Genomic DNA, 12,444 nt, shown 5'->3' on the forward strand with positions numbered 1-12,444 from the left:
GATCCAATTGATACTACGAAAAAACAAAGTTGAAAGTGGTGAAGAAATTGAAGTTTTGTAAAAAAAAAAAAAATTAAAAAAAATAAGTATAAAAAAGTGAAAAAAATAAAAATAAAAAAAAGACAAAAAAATTTAATTTTAAGTTTTTTGTAAAGTTAAGTGTTACGGTTTTGTTAATGTGTTAAAGTTTATTTTATGTTTCCTGACATTTATAATGTGTTTCATTAAGCTAAGTGTACGTACTACGTAACAAATTTTCTGCCGTTTGTCCTCCTCTGTCGTCACTTTCGGAGATAGCCTCACTCGAAAGGTAAGGTTCCAGATTTTATTACATACGTACGTATGTACGTACAGTATTTCTTGTATACCATGTACACTAATACACTTAATTTACAGGTACATATTAGTAGTACGTATTAAGTTAGGTATTGAATGGTCCATATTGTTGTATTTCATTGTTTATTGGTCAATTTAGCTTTATTATAAAATTTACTGGGGAGTTTTTGTAGGGCTTGGGACGAATTAGGCAATTTAACATGTACAATGCATTTCAAGATACAAAAAGCTCAGGTTACAAAGGCCGCCTGAGAGCAGATTAATTTCGTATGTCGAGGTACCACTGTAGTATGAAGTTTAATACTACTTGGTACAACTAATATGTTGAATACCTAGTATAGTTGTGGAATCTGTTTGAAGAAAGCATTAATTCATTCTTGCTTTCTGCTGACACCTCGTGAATACAGGTGTATTGGTTTTATTTTCTGTTTTCTCTTATCTATTTATTACCCTTTCCTGTGGCTTGTCTCTCTCTGCAGGCTGATTTCCCTTTGGAGCCCTCTTTGGTTTGCAGTCTGTTAACTCAGTGCAAAAGGGTTTTAAGCTAAAGCTTAAAGAAAGAGAATGGACATTCATTTCAAAGAAAGAAAATGAAAGAGCCTGGCAGTCACTTTATCTTAATAGTACTTTTAACCTAACAAAAGATATTCACTCGTGGTAAAGTTTTAGGTGCCCTGTTAGTTTAAATTTTAAGAAATTGGTAGTATCGTGCTTAAAATGATCAACTAAACGAGGTCAGTTGTAGAACTTTTCAAGACCTTTCACAAATTATGCACAAATGAAAATTCTAAAATGATGGTAGGTTTATGTTTGTTAACAGTAGCAGTTATGACTTGGACGATTAACAGATGGTCTTTTGTTCATTACTTTTTCATAAGTTTATTTCAACAAAGATCTTTCGCATTTCACAATTGATCCCTCATCCCTTTTTTTTTTCTTTATCTGCCAAGAGCAACCAGATTCCCAGAACAGCAGCACCGAAATGCAGCAAATGTGCCTTGGTGTCAAACTTCTCAGTTCCAGAGGTCCTTTATTTCTTACAACATTGAACTGTGGAACAGCCTCCCAGAGGATATCACAGTTGGAACTCAGAAGTTCCCAGAGGATGTCATGCAGTTGGAACTTCAGAAGTTTAAGCAAAAATGCAATCAACTATTCCTTATTAAGTAGACGAATTCACTCTGGGACGAGCGTCAGACCCTTAAATAATGGTCAAATAACGTCTATAACCTAATTATTCTCGATAGATTGGTGTGTGAAATCACCACATGCTGCGCTGACTACCCGAAATGGCCGCTCAGCCGGCGGCACCCACAACATATCTTGAGGTGCCGAGGCAGTAAAATATAACATTTTCGACTAAATGATAAATGAAAAACCAAATTGGGGTACTCAACTTAGAAGCAGAAGAACCTAGCGATGCCATTATAAACCAAATAAGGGGAAAATCTGGAGCAGCGAAATGCGTGTATCACACTCAATCTCTAGTACAGGAATGAGAGGAAGAGTGCGTGGGTATTAGTAGTAGTGGCGAGAGGAGTTGGCGGTGGGTTTCGTTGTGACGGCTCCCACCGCGGAAGGGGATTTTGGGAAGGAATCTTCTAAGTGGCGAAGGCCCTGTGTATTGTGGTTTCCACAACGGCCCCTTTACTTTATTTACCGACACCCTTCGGGGTGATCCGCGCTGAGGGTAGGTAATAACTTCAACATACCATGCTAGCTTTTTCTCTGGTATATCTAGAGTTTATTTATACTTGAAAAGAAAAAATAAGCTACAGGGTTTTTATTTTTCACCGGGCGACACAGGTGTTCCCCCAGAAATAGATTTTTCCTTTGTCAAAATCCCTTTATTTTTCCTTTTTATTCCTCTTAGCTTCTTCCTAATAAACACCATATTATTTGGAAACCTGAATTTCAAGTCAGTGGCCCCTGTGAACTTTTTCCATATGAATAGGTTTTCATGACTGAATAATAATAATAATGGTAATATAATAATAAAAATAATAATAATGTCACAATACCATGGGGACACCAGAGGTTGAAGAAAAAAAAAAGGGGGAAAAAACGGGAAAAAAATGGATAAAAATATCAAGACCTGGAAATAAAGAAATAAGAAGGATATGGGATATGCCAGTGGAAATTGTACCCATAATCATAGGAACACTAGGCACGATCCCAAGATCCCTGAAAAGGAATCTGGAAAAACTAGAGGCTGAGGTGTAGGTCCAGGACTCATGCAGAAGAGTGTGGCTCCTAGAAACAGGCCACACACCCCCCCCCCCCAGTAAGAAAATGATGGACTCCTATAGACATTATGAAATTTTCACTAAACATTGTTGTAGCTTAGAACTATTATGCATTAACAAATTACTTTTATTTTATTCCAGATGGCTCACAAGCACTGTAAACTGTGTAAAGGATATCGGCAGTGTCACTCACATATGCTAGGGAAGCGTCTATTGGAAATACCCATGAGCGCACTTTGGTAAGTTAATAGTTTCTTGAATTTCTTTTTCTCTATGAATTAGGCTTTGCATTAAGTAATTACTAATTTTGAGTTTTAGTGATATGAAGCAATGACCTTGAGTGCATATTCTGAGAAAATTTGCAGATTTCAATTAAAAAAATCATTTTAATTTAAGGAACAAAGTTTTACAACAGGAAATGTGCTACACCGTATGTAAGAAAATAAAAAATATCCGTGTTAAGTAATTTACAAGAACATTGGATATCAGATTAATTTCAGTAGATAATCTTAATTTTTTACTGAGAGCAAGGTTTTTGTTATTCTGTGATTAAGCTTTATAGAAAATGTTTCAGCCATTGTACTTGTGTAGGCAAATTCATTGACATAGTTTTGCAGGTAAATCCATTTATTCTTGAAAGGAGAGGAAGGTTGAGTGATTGACTTGGCTCATGAATCCTGCCTATTGTTACATTTGTATCAGATCTTTCATTTTACTCTCATACTAGAACTACCCTGACTAGTATGGTAAACTTGTGAGATCCTTGGTGCATACATTGCTTATCTACTAAAAATTGGAGACTTCGTAGTAGTCCTTTATGGTACCACCATAGCATAACTTTTAACCTCAGAACATAAACCCATGCTTTGACCTCTTATTAATCAGGTTTCACAAAAGGGAATTGCCTATTTTGTTCTTAAAAAAAATATTTCTCTCCATACCAAAAGGAAATAGTACTGAAATTTATAGGATAATAGTACATACAACTATTTTATGGAAAATAAAATTAGATGGAACCTGTGCCACTAATAGTGCACAACAGTACATATTAATTTATCATGGGACTTTGGAAGTAGAAAAAGTAATAGACTTCCAGATTTGAGAAATGGAATTTGGATCAGAGCAGGTGGTTCGCAATGTCAGCACAATCAGTAGGTAATATAAACATGATACATGCTATGCTGTAAAGGAAGAATGGAATACACAAGCAATATGCACTTTAAGAGCAGTGTTTTGAAAGTTTTAGGATGAGTCCCAGGTGCATTTCCAAGATGAAATTAATTGCCTTATCGGATAACAGTGCCAGATTCTTGTAGAAGCAAAGTAACATATTCTCTTGCCCCATGTCAAAACTATAATTTATCCTTAAACCTCCGCCTGCCCTTCCCTTACCTTCCCTTACCTTCCCTTACCTTCCCATCTTTCAATTCTATACTATTCTACGGAATTGGGCATAAAATTCAGTAGGAGCAGTATGTAATTTTTTTTCATTATATTTTACCCTTCCATCAGAAATCCTGTATGTCATTGGATGTATTGACAGTAATACTGTAGTGACATGAACTTATGAACTAGAAAAATTTAGAATATGTACCTTACCTTTAGATTACAATACCTGTGTACTATATTATTCACACAACTCAAATATGTTTTAAATTGCAAGAGTTGAAACAACATCATTCTCTTTATCCTGTCACTGGAGGCTCCTAGGATGGCCAGTCTTCTGCTGCTTCTCCTTTTGAGGGGCCAGTATTTTGCAGGTTCTCCTTGAGAGAGGTTTAGTCTCTGCTGTTGCTCTTCTGGAGGAACAGTCTGCTGTTGCTGCTTCTTGAGGGAGAAATTTTCTGCTGCTGCTGCTCTTATAGAGGTTATACTTCCAGAGTATTTTTTACATAGCCAAGTAAGCAGAGTCCACCTATCCAAGAGTTCTATGAAAAACTGAACAAGTGCTATTTACTTATTAAAAAAGAGATTAAAGGGGAAAATAAGGAAACCTGCAGAATGATGCCCACCAAAATTAAATTGAAAATCCTTTGCCAAGAGGAAAGTGAAAAGAGATTGACATCTCATGGATTATATTTTCTTTTTCTTATGTTTGGTACATCTTATATGTTCTATTCAATGGAACATTAGTTACTAGATTTTATACTTGTATATTTAAGCCTAAAAAGCAGTAAATGATCAAAGACTTGGCTTCTGGGTAGAGGAAGCAATGCCAAGTGGATGGGGAGAGTCTGATGGTAAATGTGTTTAAACAGAAGAGAGATTTTATGGAGTATGATAATTATAGAGGAATAAGAACATTTGGTGAAGATTTCAGAGAGAGAGAGAGAGAGAGAGAGAGAGAATGTAATGAATTATTAAAATATAAAGATAATTGAATTGATTATTTTGGCATAGGTGGGGAAATTGCTAAGAAGGGTGAGAGAATGGTAGGAGTATCTTGACTGGGGTGGTATGAAGGTAAAAGTGAGTAAAACTTGAGGTTATGGTTATGAAGAATTAGAAGTGTCAGGGTAGTAAAGATCACTGATATTATGTTAGTGTCGAGACCAAGATGATTTGGGCATGTGGTAAGGATGAGTGAGAATGAAGGAGTTAAGAGGACTCGGATAGAACCTGATCAGGGTAGAAGGTCAAGGAAGAGTCAAAGGATTAGGTGGGGTTAGGTGAAGTGATCAAGTGAAGTAGGATTTGGAGAGGAAAAGGAATACAGCAATACAGTGGACCCCCCGTATTCGCGTTCTCCAGATTCGCGGACTCACACATTCGCGGATTTCTCTCAGGAACGTTTCCCTGCATTATTCACGGAAAATTCGCGCATTCGCGGTATTTTTCTATGGTAAATATCCACAAATTCCTGGTTTTTTTATGAATTTCATCATAAAATGCACTTTTTGTGATAAAACTATTAAAAAAACCATGTATGAAATTTTTTAGTGGGTTTTTCTTGAGTTTTAACTAACAAAATAGGCTGTTTTTAGCATTTTCATAGGGGTTCCAAACATTCGCGGGTTCTAACTATTCACGGGGGGGTCTGGTACGCATCCCCCGCGAATACGGGGGGACCACTGTAATTGGAGAAGATGCATTGAGCCAACTAAACCCCCCTGCATAGGGCTAGTGATGGGCTATGATGATGATAATATTACTAATAACAACCATAGTGCCAAATACTAAGTAAAGATATGGTAAACTACGAAAAGAACCTGAACCATCAATTAAATTAACCTTTTTCTTTCCAGGATGACATCCCTTCCATCATAAATCTATTGTATGCAAGTGAATTGAAACTGGGACTTGTAGTCTTTGTTATTCTTTCGATTTTTTATTATGGTGTTGTGTTACCAATCTTAAAGATTATTGCAACAACTTGCATAACGTATGTGATACGTGCAGCGGCCGTTTATTTGTTTGGTAGGTGTATTTTTAGTTTTTTTTTTTTATTTACTGCCACTTCACATTTCCTCTGACATGAAATTCATTATGGTCACTTTTTGCTGATCACTGTTAAATTACAGTACATACTATAACATAAATAGGTTTTGTGTAAATGTATGCCCTTTCATTATATGTACTATGCCTAAACATTTTCAAGGTTGAGGGATATTTGATAGAATTTTATTTTCTCTTCAGATGAGGACGATATTGAAATGGATGTAGGTGAGGTTATCGTCGATCAATATTGGGATTATGGTGTCCTGCTACGATTTTTCAACCCTATTGAAACCTTAAGGAGAATTCTCATTGAGTGACGGTGGAGCCATCACTGATGAATTTCTTACATTTTAAATTTGACGTGTTTCTCTCTTCACAAAAACACCATCAAGATGACATTTCTTCAGTAATTCATTAGGTTACAATGTAATTCATTAGGTTACAATATAAACACATAGTAATAACGTAAAGTACAGAGCATGTAACATAAATATCTTGAAAAAAGAAACAGATATGCATGTCACAGCTTTTACAATACTTTGTCTATAGTTATTGTTTTCTTAATGAAGATTAAGTTAACAGGTCATTCACGTCAATATCCGTTGATGTTACTCTTGATGATTGTTGTCATTGTATTGTCTATTTTTTTTTTAAAGTTTTAACTTGGCTTTACCCAGTCTTTTGCTTTAGGCTAATTGTAAAGTGAAATGTTCATTTAAGTAATGTCCTATTTTAACAGTCAGTCTAGGGCTTACCATGGAATACTGTATTGATACCAGATATATTTTTAAATATTTTTTAAAAATTTACATTGTTTTCTTGTTACCCAGCCAGTGTAATGTAATTGACCAAAATTGTTTGTTTTAATTTAATTAATGTTTTTAAATGGACTTCTGGTAATTAAAATTTAAAATGCCACGTGGTTATTGTTAGTATTTTTCATTCATTGAAGAAGTAAAAAACTAGATAATGATTGAACAGGGATAATTGTAATTCAACAGTCATTTTATGCGATCTTGATTATGTGCAAGTTTGGGAAAGCATATGTTGTGCAAGGGTATTTTTACGATTATGCTGTAATTTTTAAGGGGTTCTATATCAATTCAAGAGTTGCTATAAACTGTAATTTCTGCAATGGTATATTTTTGATATGTAATTCTAGTTGCTTGCTGACCCTATAATTTAGTTCCTGATCCTGTGGCACTTAATTTTGCTTTGAAGGCAGAAGCATTGTTAGGACAAGGAAAATTTATTTGCTTTAAGGGTGACAAAGATTTGGACCCATCAATCCTGTATATGGTATGATGTAAACTTCATGTCTTGCATACTTCTGTTGCATGTAGTTTATGACCGGGAGGTACAGGAATAGTTTTCAGATAAATATTTCAGGTTTGTTCAAGTTCATATATTAATGCATAACCATCCAAGGAGGAGATACATAGTTCTATTATTGGAGGAAATTTCTCATGTCTATATTTATTGACCCAAACAGTTTATTGGCTCAAAATAAAAAAGCTGGTGAATTTATAAATATATCTCTGGCCAAGTTTTTTGTTTGTTTGTGAATGAATGACTTGTAGAATTAATGTGATCTGCTTTATTACTAAGACATAATGAAGGGTGAAAGATGTTTTACAACTTTTAAACTTGAAGCTCCTCAGTGGCGTGATCAGTATGGTCTTGGCCTGCCACCTCAGTGGCAGCGAGTTCGATTCTCGGCCATTCCACCGAGGGGTTAGAGATGTGTATTTCTAGTGATAGAAGTTTACTCTCGACGTGGGTTGGAAGTCACGTAAAGCCGTTGGTCCCGTTGCTGAATAACTACTGGTTCTATGCAATGTAAAAACACCATACGAAATTTTAAACTTGGATAAAAATGCATGGGGAAGATTTGCAAACTCCATGTATATTCTAAATACCTCATTATGAATAGAATCCAGACTTTTAAATATATTTGGCTGAACTGTATACTATATAGACATCCGTAGTCTAGACCAAATACAATTGTTCCTATGTGCAGCATTGTCAAAATTGGTCTGTCAGCTCTGCAATTTATGAGAGAATTTCTTTCTACATAGACTATAATGGTGTTGATGATAATGTCCAAGAACTTTGCTGTTTTGACTTAATGGGATGTAATGATCTTGAGTCCTGAAGACAACCTCTTTATCTTTTAGACTACATTTTTGCAGAACAACTATTGTGATCTTTTCTGTGGAGAAATAGAAACCTGCTGATGACGCTCATGTGTGTATTTTTACTGAAGCGACGTTGATATGTTTAGCACGTCTTACATTTGATGTTGTGTAGTATATAGGAAGATCGTCCTTATAAACATTATCTTTTTTATTCCAGCAATGGTAGAGGACTTGTCAGTTATTGCCTATGTGAAGATGGTGTTAGAAAGTTTTCATTGAAAATTGGAAAGTGACCATGTATCATGCAGTATATCTTAGTGTAATATGTTTTAATATTTAGTATCACCATGTAGTACAGGCTTCTTGTATTTAAAATAAATTTTTTGAAAATCATCTATGGATGTGATCATCTTGCTGGGATAGTGAGTCTATGGTGGATCCAAACTGGGTTGGTATTCATGGGTTATTTTTGTTGTTAGGGAAATTGGTTTATAATTTTGGCTTTTTTGGTTTGGAGTTGGTAATAGTAATTTTGACATTACTCAACACTTGCATCAACATTTTAACCTTTTACTTTCACTCTGTTCCTGCTATTTTTTTTTAGTCTAGCTGTCCAACACTTCTAGTGATTATTTCTGTCACGGTTCTCCCAGGTTCACCTTCAGGTCCTTATTTCCATTATTTTCTGGTTCTCTGTAACTTCCTGTCATTCCTACTTCTTTTTTCTTCTATCTTAAAGATTGAATGGGCGTAAGTGCCCTGATACTTTGGTTGACTGTCCGAATTTCATAAATCAGTCAGTTATGCCATTCTTCATGAAGAAATTTCTGAGCAAAGAATGATTATAAAACTATAGTGTATACTGTGATTTATAAATGGTATATTTTCCAGTCAACTTGGTTATTTTCATGAATAAGTTTAATGGGATTATGATATAGTAGTGATAGAATTGGAAAATAATTCAAATATACATATTTTGAATTCATAATCTGTTCCAATACATTTCCTGGAAGATCTGGTGAATTACTTTTTGGAGTTTTAGTTTGGATGATTATGCAGGTTGGAGTGGTGTGTAGTGTGTTCTATTTGTAGGTGATTGTGGAAAATTGTAAATAGGTAATATTCAAAGTTTTTATTTTTTTGTGTTTATATTATACTAGTCCTTAAGTTGCCTCCTCCTCCTTGTTGCTGTTGCTAGAATTAGTGGTCTATTGATGGTACATATTAGTGTCCAGTATTTACCTGTTGTAATTATAATGGTGTGTTCATAGTTTGTGAGGAGGAGATTTATTTCCCAGGGTGTGATTTGGTGTTAAGGAAATTTACTTTCAATGATTTTGAATGTCTTGGATAAGAGTGGTGAGATTTTTGTGCATTACAAAAGTTGATGTTATAAAATTTTTCTTCATAATTTGTTATTTTTGTTGTTGCTTAGAATTGTTATTTTTTGTAATTTAGAGTTCTTGGGCCTTATCATTCCATTACTACATACTTTCTTTTATAGGTTCTTTTTTATTTCTAGTATTTAATTGTAACAGTAACATTTTAATTTATAATATATCAAGTGATTGATGCATTTCCATTCTTTTGCATTTTCCTTATTGGTTAAAGCTGAAATTAATGCTTCATATGAAGTAATTCATCATGTCAGTGAGATCTTGCCATGAAGACTATCCTATCCTATCCGGAGTATTTCATAACTTGAAAAAAAGTAATCATTTGAAGCTTAATTAGCACTAAACCATCTTTATTAACAAAATAATCAATTTTTTTCAACCTAGCACCAAGACTGATACTGTGCTGTTTTATTAGGAATCAGTCTTCTAGAGTAATTGTGTTTTGTGATTTGATATGGACATTTGTCTTGAATGTAGTAGTGTCAATTTTCTTCTCATTACTTCCAATCTGAGTTGATAATTGAATTTCATGTGTCCTTTTTGAATTGATATTTGGAATTGTTTATTGTTAGTAACAATTATATAAAATGTTCATACATTCTTTGTAATACCGGTGCTCAAATTTTTTATGGTGCAGTTTTATACAAACATCTGGATGTACTACAATCTTCTTCTTTTTTTATAATGATATTCATTATCTGTGAACAGTATACTGTAGCTGTTCGTTTGCCACCCTGCACTGAACTCCACTCATAATGTTAATTTTTTTCCTTATATGGTAAAAAATCATAATTTCTTTCATTCTTCTCTTTCTCTAAAATTTTAGGATTTCCTGGCATGTCCCACTTTTGTTCAGCTTCTTTCAAGTTGGTTTCAGATGCTTCATGTAACAAGACGATCTCTTCCATCACCTAAAGCATGAAACAATTGTTGGTCGTTTTTTGTTTATTTTCCCCCTTTTCTACTCTTTTTGGGTTATTCTTCTTTTTGGCTACTAAGTATAAAATGCTAATGATAATTTATTTCCTTTATACTTAAAGCTATTGTTTCTTAAAGCAGAATTACTGATATTTTTTAGTAATGTCGGAGACATTGTAAACTGAGACTTTGAGCTCCATCAGGTGCCATTTTGAATCTGGGTCATTGGTGGCTCATAGTGGATGTGGGTTACACATGTATGTCTGTATGGTTGGTGTACTATATGCACTCAGTGCTGCTTTTTGCTGCACAGTTACAGTAGCATTAATTTTTTCTGTTTCCTGAAAGATAAAGAGCTTTTTTTTCTTTCTTTTCATTGGCAAAACTAAACTCCTCAAGAATGTGTTGAATGTTCTCTCAGTTCATTTAGAGATTAGGTATGTATGTGACCTGACAGTTTGACAGTCTGGGCATTTTCACTCTTGATTGTTATAGCAGAAGCACCGAGGCTGCTTTTCAGGTACATGTTCCTTTTGTAAACGTATAGGATTCCATTTTGGATCATGAACAGTGGTGCATCATGATAGATGTTGGCTACAATAAGCATTGTTCATACGTGAACAAACCTTGGGACTTAACAATTGGATAATTTTCTAGCGCCTAGCTGGATCCGAAGATTGGCAAGCAAGGAATCAGTGAGATCTGGCAATGCGTGCATATATCGGGTGTAAACTGGTCAAAGACTGCGCACCCACGCTACTGCGTTTGTTCTTTTTCTTAACCGCCTGGGTGAGAGTTGCGCTTGCTTACTCTCGGCCATTAACTAAGATTTCTGGGCTATTAATTGTTTAGTTATTCAGAGAAGTTTTAAATTCAGTACAAGAATTATTTTCTTTTTATTAGCTGTTGTAGTAATGAAATCATCCTATACGTATTACTAGAAAATAGAGAGGCAAAGGAAAACGTGTTTTAAAAATGTATTAAGTTGATAGTTTGACAATGACTTTGTAGACAAACATTGAACATAAACTTTATTTTCACGAAAAAATTCCTTTTATGCTACAAGATTTCTGTGTATACATGCAAATATTTTTTATTATTAATCAACAATGACGGACAATATTGATATTAACTACTCAAAGAATAAACTTCCCTGTAAGGGGGTGCCATCAGTGGACCTCATGTGGAGCATTGTAGGCATTACTTAAGGTTCTTTGCAGCGTGCTTTCGGCCCCTAGGTGCAACCACTTTCATTCCTTTTACTGTACCTCCTTTCATATTCTCTCTCTTCATCTTACCTTCCCCTAACACTTGATTCATAGTGCAACTGCTTTGAGGTTTTCCTCCTGTTACACCTTTCAAACCTTTTACTGTTAATTTCCATTTCAGCACTGAATAACCTCATAGGTCCCAGTGCTTGGTCTAGTCTATATTCAACTCCACTCAACACAACAAACTTCTAAAAAACTATAATTGTTATGATTAATAAAGGTCCCTAGCTGCAAATGCTTTCATTACTTTTACTGCACCGCTGTTCATATTCTCTTTCCTCCATCTTACTTTCTACTCTTTCCAAAACGGTTGATTCATGGTGCGACTGCGAGGTTTTCCTCCTGTTAAACCTTTCAAACATTTTACTGTCGATTTCCGTTTCAGTGCTAAATGGCCTTAGTTGCCCCAGTTCTTGGCAAGTATGCCTAAAATCTATAAATCATCAATCCAAGAAAGAAAATAATTGTGTTCCTGGAGATGTTTTTTGGTAATGTCAAATAATTTTACCTTTACATGCTTATTCATGAAAGAATTTTGGTTTTTAGTCTGCACTTCCGGAATAATCAAACAGTGAATGTGCTCGTTTGAGAAATGCTTTGGACAGAACATCTACGTACACTCTTACCAACGAAAGACAGCATAACATTTAGTATGTGTTAGCTATGGCAGAGTAATTGGTAACAAGATAAATGCTGATTT

At 34.7% G+C, this 12,444-nt stretch overlaps 1 long non-coding RNA gene across 1 annotated transcript; it reads left to right on the plus strand.

Annotated features, from left to right (window-relative positions):
• The first annotated feature begins 2,706 nt into the window (after nt 1-2,706).
• On the plus strand, nt 2,707-6,946 carry LOC135210710 (uncharacterized). The gene is made up of 3 exons (XR_010313567.1): nt 2,707-2,821; nt 5,828-5,999; nt 6,219-6,946. It is a non-coding gene; the product is annotated as an uncharacterized LOC135210710 (long non-coding RNA).
• Nucleotides 6,947-12,444: the final 5,498 nt, after the last annotated feature.

This window comes from Macrobrachium nipponense, chromosome 4 (genome assembly GCF_015104395.2).
Source record: "Macrobrachium nipponense isolate FS-2020 chromosome 4, ASM1510439v2, whole genome shotgun sequence".
Taxonomy (NCBI): domain Eukaryota; kingdom Metazoa; phylum Arthropoda; class Malacostraca; order Decapoda; family Palaemonidae; genus Macrobrachium; species Macrobrachium nipponense.